The sequence below is a fragment of the Apostichopus japonicus genome, chromosome 7, assembly GCF_037975245.1.
Source record: "Apostichopus japonicus isolate 1M-3 chromosome 7, ASM3797524v1, whole genome shotgun sequence".
NCBI classification, from domain to species: domain Eukaryota; kingdom Metazoa; phylum Echinodermata; class Holothuroidea; order Aspidochirotida; family Stichopodidae; genus Apostichopus; species Apostichopus japonicus.
Genome location: NC_092567.1, coordinates 4167124 through 4184950, shown reverse-complemented (window position 1 = coordinate 4184950; position 17827 = coordinate 4167124). Strand labels below are relative to the sequence as shown.

The 17827-nt window shown below is 38.0% G+C and overlaps 3 protein-coding genes across 7 annotated transcripts in view; all 3 read left to right on the top strand.

The window, feature by feature from the left end:
* Positions 1-17827, top strand: part of LOC139969986 (uncharacterized) — a 131221-nt gene that overhangs the window by 7402 nt on the left and 105992 nt on the right. The window lies entirely within an intron of this gene.
* LOC139969978 (NLR family CARD domain-containing protein 4-like) overlaps positions 1-17827 on the top strand; it is a 585990-nt gene that overhangs the window by 513340 nt on the left and 54823 nt on the right. The gene's annotated exons all lie outside the window — the stretch shown is intronic.
* LOC139969963 (NACHT, LRR and PYD domains-containing protein 3-like) overlaps positions 1-17827 on the top strand; it is a 44309-nt gene that overhangs the window by 1093 nt on the left and 25389 nt on the right. For 3 of the 5 annotated variants that reach the window (XM_071975430.1, XM_071975429.1, XM_071975426.1), the window contains exon 1: positions 6149-6309. The exons of the other annotated variants lie outside the window; for them this stretch is intronic. The gene's annotated coding sequence lies outside the window, so the exon portion shown is untranslated. Of the gene's footprint in view, positions 1-6148; positions 6310-17827 lie in introns of those variants that run through there. 5 annotated transcript variants of the gene reach the window in all.

Genomic DNA, 17827 nt, shown 5'->3' with positions numbered 1-17827 from the left:
CGTTATTATGTTTTTGTTCTATTATTATTTTTTTGTTTTAGTTTCTTTGTTTGTTGTTTTCTAACATGCAGTTTCTTTTAAGAAGGCCTATTTGCTTTAAATTACATTACAATCATGAGATTCAAAGCTTTCAATTTAAATTGGATTTTGGAAAAGGGTAAATCTGCAAAGTGGGTGTGCCGAATAGGCTACTAACACATTTGCGTGAATTTTGACCCCACAAGCAGAGGTCATATAATAAGATAGTCATTGACTTTTCTTAATCTTTTATCAAGGCCTACAAGATGGCACATTTAGTTCTGTGTTTTGACCTTGTTTTATTTTTTTTGCACAGTTAACGTTTATGACCCTTGTGACGTCATGCATGACCTTCGACCCTAATGGAGCACAACCCAAAGACACTGGGTACAGTTCATTCATATACCATACGGCCATAGGTCAGATGAGGAGGTCACCATTGACAAATTTCAAATTTCTGTCCGAAGCCAACATGCTGACACTGTTACCATTGCCATTTCAGATTGTTTGAAATGTGACCTATCTTTGACCTTTGACCTCTTAACCCTATGTCAGACTTAAAGGTCACTGTGGACAATTTTGAATGTCTGCCAAAGTACGTGAACATGATGACTTTGTTACTTTTTTCCATTTGGGGTTGTTTGTGATTTGACCTTTCTTTGACCTTTGACCCCCTCAACCGTAAGTCAGACAAAGAGGTCGCTGTGGACTATTTTGGATGTCTACGAAAGGTGAATATGAAGACTTTGTTACTTTTTCCATTTGGGGTTGTTTGTGATTTGACATTTCTTTGACCTATGACCCCTTAACTGTAAGCTAGACAAAGAGGTCAATGTGGACAATTTTGGATGCCTGTCCAAGGTGAACATGTTGACACTGTTACTTTTGCCATTTGAGGTTGTTTGTGATTTGATCTTTCTTTGACCTTTGACCCATAACCATAGGTTGGACGAAGAGGTCACCGTGGACATTGTTTTATGTTTGTCCAAGGCCAACACATTGACACTGTTACTTTTATCATTTGAGCTTGTTTTACATTTAACCTTGTTTTTGACTCTTGTGACCCCAAATGACCTTTGATCAAAATTTCAAAAATAAGTTTTGTAGAGGGCTTCAAGCTTTATCATATGCATAAAGCATATGATCAGGCTACATAATCTGTAGGAGTAGGCTGCAGCCCCCCAACCAATTTTTTTTTCGTGAAAATTCGGGCAATATGCTGAGAATTTTTCGGGCACCTACTGGAAGAAGAATAATTTGCAGTGTGTTTTTCAAATTTTTTGGGGCGAAAATTCGGCAATATGCTGAGAATTTTTCGGGCATCTACTGAAAGAATAATAATTTGCAATGTGTTTTTCAATTTTTTGGTAAGAATTCGGGCAATATGCTGTGAATTTTTCGAGCACCCACTGAAAGAAGAATAATTTGCAATGTGTTTTTCAAATGTTTTGGTGAAAATTCGGGCAATATGCTGAGAATATTTTCGGGCACCTACCAGTAGCGGAGCGTCCATACAGTCAGAGGGGCGGATGCCCCCCCCCCCCCCCCCCTGGCGGACTCAAATGGACTGCTGGCGACCTTTTCAGCTTTTTAACACTTTCTACTTATTCGTGATTATTGACTTTTTTATTGCGCTCTGAAATACCTATTGACATTTGTCACATTTTGTTGGTGCAATTTTCTGACAAATGGCGATGACACCTATTTATTCTTCGTTTATCTGCAAATTAGCAAGGCCTGGAAAGGGTAATTTCGGGCGATCTAGGAGTATCTTTACTCAAAAAATTTCTATACGCTCCGCGCCAACCTGTGGTGGCGCTCCGCTTAGATAGTGTCGAAAGCGCCCCTACAGACCATTCTCTCGCCCCTGACCAATACCCCTAGCTCCGCCACTTGCACCTACTGAAAGAAGAATAATTTGCAATGTGTTTTTCAATGGTTTACACGTATATTATTATCAATATTGTTGTAAGGACTTCCCCAATAATTATAACCAATATGGAAGGGTAAAAACACGGAAAATGATTTTATGTTATTGGCATGTGATGTAATAACTGATGAATGCCTATATGATATGCACAGTAACACGTGGAACGCGTGCGGAGAGCGCAAAAAAATTTGGTTATATTTTTCGGGCAAGTCATTACAGCACCCCCCCCCCCCTCAACTCAAATGAGGCTCCTACGCCTATGGATGGATGGATAGGATGGATACATATGATGGATAGGATGAATGTATAGGATGGATGGATATATAGGATGGATGGTTAGGATGGATGGATAGGATAGATGTATAGTATGGATCGATATAATTTGATGGATAGGATGGATGGATGGATGGATAATATGGATAGGATGGCTGGATATGATGGATGGATAGGATGTATGGATACGATGGAGAGGATGCATGGATAGGAAGGTGAGGATGGATAGATGGATATGATAGATGGATAGCATGGATGTTTAGGATGGATGGGTAATATGGATAGGAAGGATGGATGGATAAGATGGATGGATAGGATGTATAGGATGGATTAATAGGATGCATATATATAATGGATAGATATGATATATGGATAGGATGAATGGATAAAATGGATGGATAGGATTAAGAGGATGGATGGGTGGATGGATGAGATGGATGGATTGGGTGGATATATACGATCAATGGCTAGGACGGATGGATAGGATGGATGGATAGGATGGGTATATAGGATTAATGTATAGGATGGATTGATAGGATAGATAAATAGGATGGATAGAATAGATGGATAAGATGGATGGATAAGATTGATCAGATGGATGGAAAGGATGGATGGATAGGATGAATGGATATGATGAATTTATATGATGTATGGATAATCTGGATTCGATCGATGGAATGATTTGGATGTAAAGGATGAATTGATATAATGAATGGATATTATGGATGGATAGAATGGACAGGATGGATGTATAGGATGGATTGATAGGATGGATGGATAGGATGGATAGGATAGATGGATAAGATGGATGGATAGGATTGATCGGATAATATCGCAATTGGATGGGTGTAAAGAATGTGTAGCTATAATTGGATGGATAGGATGTATAGGATGGATGGATAGGATGGATGGATAGGATAGATGGATTAGATGGATCATTGTATACGCAGAGCCAATACAAAGTCCTCACTGTATCTGTATTTCATAACGCTGTGTTTTGCTGTAAATTAATCAGATGACAGTTGAAAAAACTAGTGCATTTCCAATCGCCAATTTGGTATTGTTGAAAAAAGCATCATCTAGACTATAGCCAATTTTACCTAAAAATGTGCATTTTTCTCCTGTAACTAGCCATGAAATAAGGCGCAAAATTCAATGGAGATTTATCACAAAATACGACAAAAATAGAACTTTTTACTGCTTTATTACGAAAATAAATGTAATTGTGAGATTAACCTTACCGCGTCATGGTGGGCTGATGACGCCTTCTTTTGCATTATTCAAACATTTAAACTAGAGGGGTAGGTCGCAAGCAGTTTCGCAAAATTATTTATGTCCGGCCTTCAGTTTTTTGGGGGGCAAGCTACAAGAAAACTGCTCTCTGAGCTTATTAACTCACTCGCTGGGGTCTGACTGTAGGCATATGTCTACTTTGACCAAAACATGGGCTCGGCCTTTTTTCATTACAAAGATTTGAGATACAACTGAGGGCGCTACTGGCAAATACCTCAGAATTATTTCAACCTGTCTAGCCTAACTGCTTCCTAAGCTAGTAACTAGTAGTACAAGTAGGTGTATAAGCCCCAAAGTCTTAGGTTGTCTACTACTGGATGTCACCTACAATAAACGATATGCAATGCTAGCGAACAAGAATGCCTTAATCGTCATCCGTCACATAACGAACACATATTCGATCCAGTATAGTAGTATCCAGTGATAGTAGTACTATATAGCAGTACTATCCAGTGATAGTAGGCTAATCATATAATATATCATACGCTAGGACCTAAACTGTTTGAAACGTGGTAACGAACTTAGCCGATTATACTATCTCTGTACAGCCTTAGTACTGTACAGTACAGTATTGCGAAGTTCGGAACACTGCGAAGTTCGGACACCCCTAAGAAATGCACGATTTCACCCTGATAACCTACAGCAAGAGCCAATTTCACGAAAAGCTACAGTTATTTTCTCTCCAAAATAACCCGTGTGCTAGCAAGTACTTACATATTTGTCTCTAAAAGGAAGTTATAGTTTTGGGGTTGTTTAAATCTTAGGTGTCCGAACTTCGAAGTGTCCATGCTACTGCAATTCGACCATTTCTCTGCAAACCCTAACTTCACATAAAGCTGCCAAAAATGCATCAAATCAGTCAAAATCTTTGAAAAGTTTCAAATGAAAAACATATTGTTACCTTATAGAGCCTAGATGATAACTTCCGCAAGGAAATTGAATCAACAGTAAACAGATAGTTTTGGATACGTAAACCTTAGTTAGATTTCGTTTACGAACCATTTTGTGAATGGTCCTGGCCACAAACTTTTACGGGCTTCTTACCCTCAACTTCATGGAGTTTGGAAAGCCGAAATTGCAAATAAATCAGTTCATATCCCTACACTAGTTTGGAGTGCCCTAATAAACTAGTGCATATCCCGTCCTAGGGGAAAAAGTTTGTATTTAAAGTACCTTTGTTAACAGGTACTTGTGGTTACGAGTCATGCAATTGACTAGTTTTGCAGAATTCTACTAGGTAAAGTCAACTGATATTCTTATAATCCTTGTTTGTGAATGTATATAGTGCTCTGGTCTTAGCTGGTGATGTCACTAATCATCCTTTGCGAGATGGACACCAGTCTATTGCAGAGTACCGATGAAGATGTAGCCTAGATGTAGCTATTATTGTTTGTCCCGAACATATTTAGTTATATAGAGGCATAATAACTGGGAGAGAGGGGGGGGGGGGGCGGGGACGTCTTCATATTGTTATGGTACGGTATCATGGATAGGCCTACGTGGTAGGCTTACGTGGGCTTGTTATTCACGTTCTACTTGCCAGATATAAACTTTATTGAGAAAATGATTGATAGAATTGGGACAGGGCCCACCTTCACGGGTCACTTCTCGCATAACGAACGGGATTTCTCCGCGACGGAATACCTCGCGACGAAATGAATTTGGATAACCGAATGAACTTGGACAACGGAATGAAATTGAAGAACGGAGTGAAATTAGACGACGGGAGTTTCCTCGAATGCAACTTAAGTTTCCACGATGGCAACCTAAGTTTTCGCGACGGCAACATATTCTGCAACTGTAACGTAAATCATAAATGTGGTACAAACGGCGTGCATTACGATTGACCTTAACCTTTGACGTTGAATTTATGAAACGCCTAACCATGTTTTTACATAAAGTTTACCTTCCGCTCGCACACATAAACTGTATACTTGTTCAAGCCTCAAGGTACTGTACGGTAGGTGCTTGCAAACTATGGTTCGTTAATATGCAGCCATTATTTTACGCGCTGGTACTGTACCAACCAACGAGGTAAATGAATCTGGAGAAACTATTACACAGTAAATACGCGCGTACGCGCGTACCATGTATGGAGGGTCATGTGATGTGTTCCAGGGTGGTACTAATATACTACTCTCCCTATTACGCATGATGGTTTCACCCAACTAGTACGTAAATGTGTTTGCATGCTTAGAGCAGCAGACGACACCCGTTACCTAGCAATAACCGTGCCTGTAGCCTAACGTGATAGCTATATTCCCGTCGAGCAGCATTAAGCTCTGTTCCATGGAGAATTCCGTGGTTGCACTGAACTAAACATTTCCCCACATTTCCCATTTCTACATTCACTTATAGCGTGTAGTTATAACGTTAGGCCATATGAGACAAAGCTTGCCCCTAGAGCTGTATTAATAAGTAAGATTATGTAGAAAGCCTGCCTTCATTCAAGAGAATAAGGTTGAACGTTAGCATATTAGCACTATTTCGTAGGCCTGAAGTACCAGTACCTTCTTATGCCGTTAGTTCCCATGTCCGAACCGACCAATCTTTCACGAAGTCACTATCACTGTTCTCGAACTGCTACAGAGGAATATCAGTATAGTACCACCCTGGAACACATCACATGACCCTCCATTCATGGTACGCGCGCACCCAATTGACATGAATCCTCCAGATTCATTTACCTCGTACCAACATGATCTTTCCGTGTTCGCTTTCTCTACTTATATGCTTCAAAACACTGGGTACTTACATCTTGATAATTCGAGTTGGTAACTATAAGTTGAACACAGGTAAGTGTTTATCATTTTATTTATTAATTAATATGTAGGAGACTAGGACTTGAACAATTTGATTATTATTGTCATATTAAATGTCTACAACTAATAGTAATAATACAAGTACAGTACTAATGTAGCCTGTAGGCCTAGCCTAAGTACGTTACTAGTAATACTAAACGGAAGCGATGTGTGTCGACCATAGTCTTCAGAACGATGTTAATATGGTTGCCCTACAAAATTTCATGATAGCGTTGAAATATTGTAAACCACCATATTGAATTAATTCAACTATCACTGTTCAGATCCGTAACTGTGTATAGCAAAGGCTTCACAGTTAACGCACCTTCGTTATTGACGCACCTTCAAAATCAAATATTACTAGCAACATACAGCAGGCAACCTAGCCTAAACTGTTTGCAGCAAAGAAGAGTTACATATTTGATGAGTTTTATTCCATTTCAGTTATATGCTGATCAAATTGTGGTTTTCTAAGCTTTCAACATCCTCCCCCCAGTTTTGCACATGTTTTTGGCATTTGGAAATCTTACTCCCAAATAAAACCCAAAATTACCTCAGTACAACATGTACAAATTACGATACCATTAGTACATTACCACATACCACTACTCTCTGGGCCCTGACCTGTCTGAGCTAAGACTAGGCTCAGAGCATAGTAAACAGCATCCAAAGTCAATGGATGTATGTACTTAGGCCTACACTTCAGTTAGCTTATCAACGAATGTGTTAATTTAGGGGTATGAAAGAACTAGACATGGCAGACATTTTGTAGTCAAATTCTGCTCAATTGGTCTTGCATATTGGCACAGAACAATTAATATTTTGAGATCACTAGCATTCCTATCTCAAAGGGGAGTGGGGTAGCGGCAGGAACCAAGGTGAGTGCAGATTTTGCATATACAATGTACAGAATCAATTATTTTCTCTTTTTTTGGCCACCTTAGTACTGCCCAGTAGTTTAGCTACTGTATTACTCTGCAATGAACTTGGCAGTCAATGTTCTGTAAAATTCTGTACACCAAGTGCTTTTGAGAAGCAGAAATACATGTAAGCCTATCACATGAACAGGTGTAGGTTAACTTGAGCAATAATGGTAGTTCAAGTAAACTATGTGCAGGTCTAAACATTACAGGTGCTCTATGATTATGTGTCTAACACAATCAGTGGTCAAAATGCTAGGCCTGGGCACCACTACCTAGGCATCTGTTTATAGCATTAGCAAACTGGCAACTATATAAGGCTAATCATACCAGCATGAGTATTCAAGAATCAAGTGTAATATTATTGTTGCTACTGAGCTTATCATTGCTACCATTTACTGTAGGTCCTGAGGCAGGAATGAATTACAGTTTCCAGGCTGGGACAACCACATTTCATGTATTTTGAATAAACTTATTCCAAATTTACTGAGCTATCCTTACAACAAAATGTCATGTACATTGATTACTGTTGCTTAGCAAGCTTCGTGAAATTAGTGTCAAACACTCATATATCTATATAGGACCTACAGTACGCTTTAAGTCGTAACTTTAATATGAGTAAATAGCTCACTTTGTGACATTAATAGGACCCCAACAGGGTCCATCTCAGCAATCTCAGGTCTAAAAGTCTAAATTTTGACCCAAATACTCATTTTAGACAACAGAAATCACTGAAGCGTGATATCACGGAACATTCCTGAAATATCTGTTGCTACACTATATGCTAAGCATTTAAGCCATTAACATACTGGATTTCAGCCAAATTGCGAAAAATCACAATTTTGCATAAAGGTTTGGTCAATTAATTGCTCCCATTGACTTGCACTACAGTAGGCTAATTGAGCTGCGATACCTGTACTATTTGTAATATGTTAGCATATCTGTTGGCAGTCCTGTCTCCTACAGTATATATTAGCATGTATTTTAGCATGTATGATAGCATGTATATTGGCATGAATGTTAGCATGTATGTTAGCATACATGTTAGCTTGTAGGCTATGTAAGCAGTATGATACCATACATGTATGTTAGCATGTATGTTAGCATGTATGTTAGCATGTATGTAAGCATGTATGATAGCATACATGTACAGTATGTTAGTATGTATGATTGCAAGTATGTTAGCCTGTATGTAAGCCTGCTTGTTTGTATGTATGTTTGTATGTTTGTTAGTGTGTATATATGCTACCGTGTATGTTACAGTAGCATGTATGTTAGCATGTTATAACCAGTATGATAGCATGTATGTCAGGCTGTATGTTAGCCTGTTTTTAGCATACATGTATGTTAGCATGTAAGTTAGCATGTATGTGAGCATGTACATACATATATATGTTAGCTTGAAGGCTATGTTAGCATGTATGATAGCCAGTATGTTAGCATGAATGTTAGCATGTGTTTTAGAATGCATGTATGATAGCATGTATTTCAGCATGCATGATAGCATACATGTATGTTAGTATGTATGATATCAAGTATGTTAGCCTGTATGTACTTAAGCCTGCTTGTTAGCCTGTATGTTAGCCTGTTTGTTAGTGTGTATACATGCTAGCGTGTATGTTAGCATGTTATAAGCAGTATGATAGTGTGTATGTCAGGCTGTATGTTAGCCTGTTTTTAGCATACATGTAAGTTAGCATACATGTTAGCATACATGTTAGCTTGAAGGCTATGTTAGCATGTAAGATATCAAGTATGTTAGCATGTTAGTATGTTAGCAAACATACATGTTAGCATGTATGATAGCAAACATGTATGTTAGTGTGTATGATAGCAAGTATGTTAGCCTGTTTGTTAGCCTGTATGTTAGCATGTTAAAAGCTGGTAGCATCTATGTCAGGCTGTCAGTCTGTTTGCTAGCATACATGTATGTTAGCATGTGTGTTAGCAAACATGTAAGTTAGCATACTGTACATTAGCATGTACTGTATGTTAGCATGTTATTACTGTAGCAACATGAAGGACTTACACCATTTTTGATTCCTTGCTTTAGCAAAAGGAACCTATGTAGTCAACTAGATCCGCCATAGTGAAAAGGTGTGCCCTATTGTTCTCGGTGCCTGTAAAGGTCACCAAAGGTCAGTTAGGGGCCAAAAACCAAAACAATAAACAAGCAATAACTCCCATTGACAGGGTCCGACATGATTGTTATTTTGGAACTTGTAATATACTGTATACTTGTAAATAACATAGGGGATCATTTTTCAACTTAACAGTCGTGTGATCCAAGGTTAACAAAGGTCAATAAGGGGTCAAAAACAGGTGTTTTGTGATAACTTGAGAACAAAATGTCCGTCAAGGTTGGGAGTTATGCTAAATGTAATCCAATAGTGGACCCGCATCTTTGTGACCGTTGACCTTAGGTTGACCTCTGGTGACCTGTATAAGCTTCTTTAGTTATTTGAATTTCTTGTGGCCATCCAGATCATAAATGGTCTTTCGATCAAAATTGTCCTTGGGTTGACCCCTGTGCGACCTTCAGGTGCAAAGTTGACAGATACAATTAAGTTTTTTTTTTTTTTTTATAAATATATGCTCTTTTTAGGAGATATACAGGACAAAAAAAAAAAAAGTTTGTCAATATTTAACTATATGATAGAGCTATACATGCTCTAAAGAAGAAACTAACTCCCGCTTCGATCGGACACCTGGTTCGTAAGTTATGAGGTGTCAAAGGTTGGATTTGATACCTTTTTAGCAATAACAGTGTGTGTGTACATTGGAGTTCATAACAATTTTAGGATGAAGTGCACATCAAAGGGAACATTTTTCATTAAAACTGTCATACTATCCAAGATCATTCAAGGTCTCTTATGGACAAAAACCTGCCCACTGATGGGGTGCAATATGGTAAAAAAAAGGTCACTTATGGGTCAAAAACTCAATCTCCAAACTGATAAAAATTGTCCATGGTTGATCCCTGTGCCACCTTCATGCGCAAAGTTATCAGAGGTCAAGGTTTTGTTTAGTTTTGAGAGGTGGATCTCATGACCTAGGAATATACAGTAAAAGTAATACTTATAGGTGTCTACAGGTGCAGTGCTGTACCCATTGACTACTGGAAATGTACATGTATATGGGCCATTCCACGTCACGTAAGTCACAAATCAGAGAGACATTTTACACTTGTTTTCAATCTCCAGTTCAGTGCAAGTCTAGAGTTAAGTCATATGCCTATCATTCCTGAACTTTGAATACCCACAATAAATTTTGTCCCCACTGCAAAACGTTAATGCTTTCCCATTGCGAATTATAGCGCCCTCAACTTGTGTCACGTAAGTCACGCAGAGAAATGAAGAATTTCAACTTTTTGAAGGAAATCAATAAATCCTGTGAAGTATTGAGAGAAATCTGCTAAGTTGCCTATTATATCTGAAAAGGACACATTAAGGAATAACTTCAAGCTAAAATTTAATTGATATGCGATTTATACCGGTATTCGTATGCAAATTAGTGACGTCACGTAAGTCACAAAAAATTGTCACGTAAGTCACACGTGTGAAACTGCTCAGTTTCCTCTCACAGTTTCCAAAGATACAAAGTAACACAGGCTATGGACATGATTACAAGTTCATTATATTGAGATGGGGGGAAGGGGAGGGATCTATTCCACATAAAAATAGAATCTAGAAGTTCACTTGTACATAAAAAGTCCTAAAGACTAGTTTTGCGAAATATCTTAGTTTAAGTGCTACAGTAGCTAAATAGTTGCTTAATTAGGAGTAAACAAGTTTTTCTAGACTAGTTAATACAGAATACTTCTAATGTATTTGCATTTCTACATTTTTGGTTTTAATTTAAAGCTTTTTGGTTACATTTTAGTCACTATTGGGAATTTGGATTAAAATAATGAATCCATATAAATCCATGTGGTAAAGGCAGAAAGTGGCAAGATGTGTATGTGGAAAGCCGCATTAGATACTGAAGGAGATCCACTAATGTCAGTTACTTATGTTGTAGTTCCAGCTCTGACCTCTCATATTAATGTAGATGACTGGGCTGTTGTAAAATATGATGATGTACTGTACCCAGGAGAGGTTACAAATATGGTGCCTGCCACCACCACAATGTGGAAATGGCCTCTTATGGTAGATAAAATCTCCTACTAGCTCGAAAACATTATTAAAACAAATTATACCCCCTGAAGCACCTTGTGCAGTTCAGGAGTAGACTGCAATTCCCCTTTAAAGAACTTAAAGTCTCAATATGTGTTTGCTGATGAAACTCGGAAGACAAAGTTCCGAAGCAGATTCAAGGTTTCTTAACTTCTAAATGCACTCTGACCAGGGGGGTTTAATGGAGAAAAACTGTCGCAATCAAACAAAAGAAATTTATTTTTTGTTGCCCGTATTGCGCGAACGATTTACTGTAAAATCACTGCAACCGCCCATATCAGCGCGTTCATTACACAAATGTAACCTACTTTACTTATACTCTTATCATCCACTTTTTTTACCCAATTAATGGAGGCAACTCTTGAAAATAGCTGTTTATTCATTGCAATGGAAGGAAATGATACAATTTTGCAAGCTACATCAGTAAGATCGACAGAAAGATACTATTCAAAAGAACGAACCTACCACAGGAGAGCCACGAAAGTGAAAGTAGTCCTAGGCATAACCGTTGTAAACAAAACAGAGAGATTTGATTGGCGCATGATCTGTCGACCGGGTTTGCACATTTTGATTGAATGTTGTAAAATCTATGGACTCATTAAGAAATCTGTTGTTTATCGACATATAAACAAATAAAAATAATGAATATTGATATGGAAACTGCATAGAAGGGTGTCATTTTCACTGAGCTTTCAGTGCAGTAAGCTAGAAAAGTTGAAGTTTACATTTGGCAAACACGTCATGAGACTTTAAGGTAACAAGTAATATTGTTCTAAGTTTGAGCTGTTTGAGCCATTTTTGCAATTCACTTATGTAACCTTTCAAGTTTACTTCACATTATAAATGTTGTTCCTGCATTTTAGAACTGAGTGGGTATTTTTGATAAATAGGAAGGTGTTATAAACCTGTAAATAGTATAGAGGACATCAAAACTGTGTGAATGTGTTGAGAACGAACTTGTCACGTAAGTTACACTTCCCTTTGTGACTTACGTGACGTCACGTAAGTCACACACTTCCGGAGTCCCTAAATTTGTTAAAGCTTGTTACATTGATCAAAAGTGGTGGTATTACAGATCAACCTTTATTGCTACCTTTACAATTGTAGCTCACTTTGCTCTCACACACTATATATTATTGGAGGAAAACGTTCCCTTCTATTTTTGTCACGTAAGTCACAGCCAGAGTGTGGCATTTTTAACATAATCTGTGTTACCAGTAATAAAGGAAATTTGCTAAATTGTGTTATTATATAAATTAGCAGACTGCATTTAACTGCCACATTAAAAGAAAGCTTGGACTTTCCTTTCATTTAAGGATTTTTTTCTACTTTCAATTATTATATGATAATGCACCATAAATGTGCCTACAGTTTGAGATGGATACTCATTGCTATAATCCAAGATTGAGAAATCAGAAGAAGAAAACTTTAACCGTTTATGAAAGTCTAACCTACTTACTTTACATTATACACAAAGAGAGACAACTAATAACCCTTTCTAATTTTGCCATGTTGGGACCACTTGGTGTGGAATGGCCCATATATGGGTCAGATCCAAAACCTCTGCCAATGTTATGGACGGAATTCACAGAGATAAAGTCCCATCAAAAATAGTGTGAGAGTTAGTATTTGGTGAGGTATGCATGATTGATCTAAGTTGGGATACCTCTACCATATAACGGAAAAAAATTAATTGGGTGGTGCAATATTAGTCTGAATATGCAAATTAGGTGTTCGTTATGGACGGAATCAGAAAAATGATCAATTCCCACCAACCTTCATAGTGGGTCAAAACTCTGTGAAGTGTTCAGGATTTCAAAGTATAAGGTACTTAACATCACAAGCCTGGTACCTAAGCTTTATCATACTCCCACTCATAATCTTCAATGTACCTCCATTAACCCACTACCCCAAACCAAAATTCTGTGTTATGGACGGAATGTTCAACGTTATGGATGGAAGGTTTTGTCCTGATTTAGGATCAACTCTTGAATTGTGAAGTGTGTGTGATAAGTTAATACTTATGGCCAATATGTGTAATAATATCAAATAAAATTGAATTTATTATAAGAAGGGAAAGAGCTAGTCCTGAAATAGGAATTGTTATGGACGGAATGTTATGGACGGAAAGTATTGAATTAGCCTAAAATGAATTGCTATAGCACATGAAAAGTTTCACTCTTGCTGAAGGTACACATCAGGTGGCTTTCAGCACTAGAAGCAGAGGCTGTCAGTACTTTTCCCATTTGTTTTTTCACTTTTGTGGCTTCACCTCCTTCAAAGAATGCCAATGAAATCAAAGTTTCACCAGTCTGCAAAACTTGTATGAAAGAAAACAACACATGCAAATATTTTTTATTTTTTAATTCAAAACACTTTCAGCTGTAACAGTGAACAAGATGAACCTTATTGTTCATAAAAAAATATTAAACCTTGGACCTGTACATGGACAGCAATAGCCCTCTTTTAAACATTTTATTAAGGTCATGAACGAGAACATCAGTAAACTTTCAACACTTTAATATTACCACAAAAACTGTGGACATGGGAGGCCTGTATGGTTGAACAGTCATGAAAATTTGAAATAGACTTTTCAGTCTTAACAAAATACATCGATTCATATTTGTCAAAATTTTCCGTCACCATCACGGCTCACAATCTCTTTGAAACTTGTCCCTAATATATTCAACCACCTTTGTTGCAATTCCCACTTTGCTACTTGAAATTGGGAGGACAGGCTGTTCTAGTTTCCCCATGATATTTCCTAGTGGGATCCAAGATTGTCTTCAGGTGATGGCCAGAAGAAAGTATTGGTAGGGCCCTTAGGGTGTAGGAAGGAGACATAGACATCATTATTGTCAACTGATATTTTGTCCACCTTTGCCAACCACCAGTCTCCTTCATACACAACAACCACGTTGCATGAGGATGACAACTTGGATATATCAGAAATTGCTGTTAGAAGTGTAGGTTCATTTCGTTCATGCAGTCGAACCTCATCAGTCAGGTCAGTTGCAACTGTTCGCTTTTTGCTGACTGTGCCACTGTCATACATCAATGAACGGAATGTTCTGTCACGTTCTGCACCATACTGGCTATTTTTGTAGAAATTTAAAGTAGTTTCTGACTTTTCTGTGGGCTGCACTAGGCGTTCTACATAATGAACCTGCTGAGTGCCTGAGACTCCTTTACTGTCACTTATGTCAAGTGCAGGCAGTGCTTCCTTCCCAAGGTAAAGCACTTTGATATTTCAGATTTTGGTCAGCATATTCAGCAAAATGCTTGGCATCTCTGATAACAACTTTGCTTGCCTTCTCATCCCTGTAAACACTCATTTTCACTTGACCCCCCACACCATCCACAGGGCCCTTCCCATGATGAGACTGAAAGTAATTGCATATCACCTTTAGGTCTGATGGATACATTGTAAGTAGGTAGAAACAGTATTGACTTTTGAACTGCTTTAAAGCACATCCGTCAGACCAAAAGTGAACAGTATGCAACTCAGGGACATGATGTCTAAGAAGAAGCACCTTCCATATCATGAATAAAAATAACTAAGTGGGACAAAGTATCCCTGTTCTACGGTACAATTTAGTTTCAAGCAAGTTTTAAAGCCTAATGTTACTAGTAGTATGCATACTTACTATGTGTACCAGTTCCACTACTGTTGCTCTTGATTGTAGTTTTGGTGAACTGATTCCCCATCAAACTGACTCTTTAGCTACGTGTATAATTTTTTTTTGTCTCTCCTGCAACAAACTCAACTAAAAATACACCACATTGACATTGCTCCAAAAGAGAAAACAGATTCAAGCATGTCTTGCTCTGTGTTCACCAGGACATGACACACTGCACAAGGCATGGAACAATGACTCATCACAGCGGATGGACCAGTGCACTTTGTAGTATGAAAAGGCACACATGAAAAAAAAAACGTTTCTCAGACGGGTAGGGTAGAGGTTAGGGTAGAGGTTAGGGTAGAAGTTAGGGTGGGGTTAGGGTAGAAGTTAGGGTGGGGGTTAGGGTAGGGGTTAGGGTAAGGCAGCGATAATTTCTTCTTTTTTTTTTTTTAATCATTAGGGAAACAGTCCCCTTACAGCGAAGTTGCATTTCCAACCCGACCTCAAGCGGGGGAGCTCGGGTTGGGCTTATCTCGAGCTTCAGCTCTGCTTACACCACTTATCTTAACCCTATCACACGGACCAACGAACATGCGGTTTGCTCGCGGCATTAGCTAGTGTGTCAGCTATATGCAAGTGATCAACAGATCAACGTTGTTCACAGGCATGCACAGCTATAGCTACAGGCGTACATACAGTACTCCCGACATATGATCGTATGAAGTGTATTCCGTGTCTTAGTTCCCTTTAGCTGCCGGTTCGGATTTTCGTGATTTTTATTCACCGGTTCCTGATTTTTCCGCGTCTGGCTTGCCTTTAATACATAACACCAGACGACCGCTAATTTTCATAACCGACGGTTGGAAATTTCCCAAACGTTACTACATCCAAACCTGAGATTTTCATGTGCCCCGAATCCATAGCTGTCGCATTAGGCCTAACGCTATGTTGTAACATTGAGAAACCGGCCTCTGAATACGGTCTATATTTTTGTTCAAATTAATGCTGCACAAGTAAATGCAATTTTTTATTATTAGAAACAACATGGGAGTTGTTTTTAGTTCTTATCATTCCTTTATATCAATCTGGAAACGTTAAACAGTAATCCTACACTAGTTACGTTGTCACTATTTACTTAGTTTGATTGGCCTAAGCTTAAATTTCTAATTAAGCTTGAATGGAGTTAATAATAGTGACGAAAAAGGATGTTAAACACTTAAGTTCGGCATATTTTTTATTTGTTCATAAACGGAATTATATTGATCATAAGTACAAAATAACGTCGGAGTGTAAGAATTAGGTATTAAAATTAACATTTTGGTAAAGATTGAAGATGGATGATTTGTTTGAGATACTTTTTGAGATGGAAAGTTTGGGTAACTATTCTTGGCGCTTTTCGGGCCATTAACACATCTAGTAGGTTAGGCCATTCGCTATTCATAAACACATGGTTACTTGGTACGGACAATCGTCATCTTTTTTATCTTTGGAAATTTTTTTTGGGAAATCCTTTTTCTTTTTCTTTTTCCGCGAAACTCCTGAGGTGGTTTAGTAGGGGCCTATACATACACACGGATACATACAAGCCTTTGTTACATGCATGAGAAGAGTTGCATTAAGTACAATGTACCAATTACTAGGGTTGTGCGGGATCCCGGTAGTCAAGTGAATACCGGCATCCCGATCCCGGCTTTGACTAACCCCGTTCATAGTGCAATGTGTAACTACTACCGGTATTGGGAAAACAACTGGTTATTACATTCGTTTCGGTATCATTCCCGGGAATCCAGGACATAATAAAAATATCTACGTGTTACTATTTGAATTAGAGAAAAGAAAACACGTTTATTTCTGGTTCCTGTGTTCTTAGTTTGAATAATATCTTATCAATTTACGCACTGGCCTAGACATATTAACGAATCAACTTTTCACGTAGTAATTTGGACCTATAGCCTACACCAAATATCGAACGTTAGTGAACTCAGCATGTTACGAGACCTCAAAGTTATTCAGAAATTTTCGTTATTTATTCTTCCTTCAAACGATGATTGTGAAGGTTCCCATGTACAAAATCTCACCCTTATGCATTTCACCACATTTTGTGATAATAATTATAACGATTTAATAATTTTTGATCCAAAACCGAAGGGAGCATATCAAATTAAATCCATCTTCGCACGGGACTGTATATTATTATAGCATAGGGTACGGTACTGTTACACACTGCTGTTCGGTGCTTGAGAGTTGATGCTGTAATGAAATGGATTTGTTTATTAATGCGGGGGGGGGGGTTCCACGATGTCATTTCTAGTTATCTTTCGCTACTTTTTTTATTTTTAAGAACTTTTGTACGAAGACTGATATTGTACGTATTGAAAGTATATTTTCTGGAGTAAACAACAGCCGATTAACGATATAAATAAATCTGAACTATTCTTATATATGTAGTTTATAATCCCGTATTTATGTAGCCCCTAAGTTACATTATTGTTGTCTGAAGTTCCAAACAGGTGGGGACTTGTTGATAGTTAAAAACTTTTCATTGTGAACTTTTAAACTTTAAGTATTAGTAGTAAGTCGAGTCCTGTCTTTCCGACATGCTTAGTGATTCCCGTTAAATTAAATTGAATTTAGGTAAAAATTCATGCAAACTAGGTAGGCATCGGCCGATCCTAATTCTAAGCCTACATCGAAAGTTACGCCGTATACACCTCGCAAGAAAACCACGATAACCTTGAATGAAAAAACAATATTTTGCACTTGAAGATCTGTCTTCCCCAAAATGCAATGATAA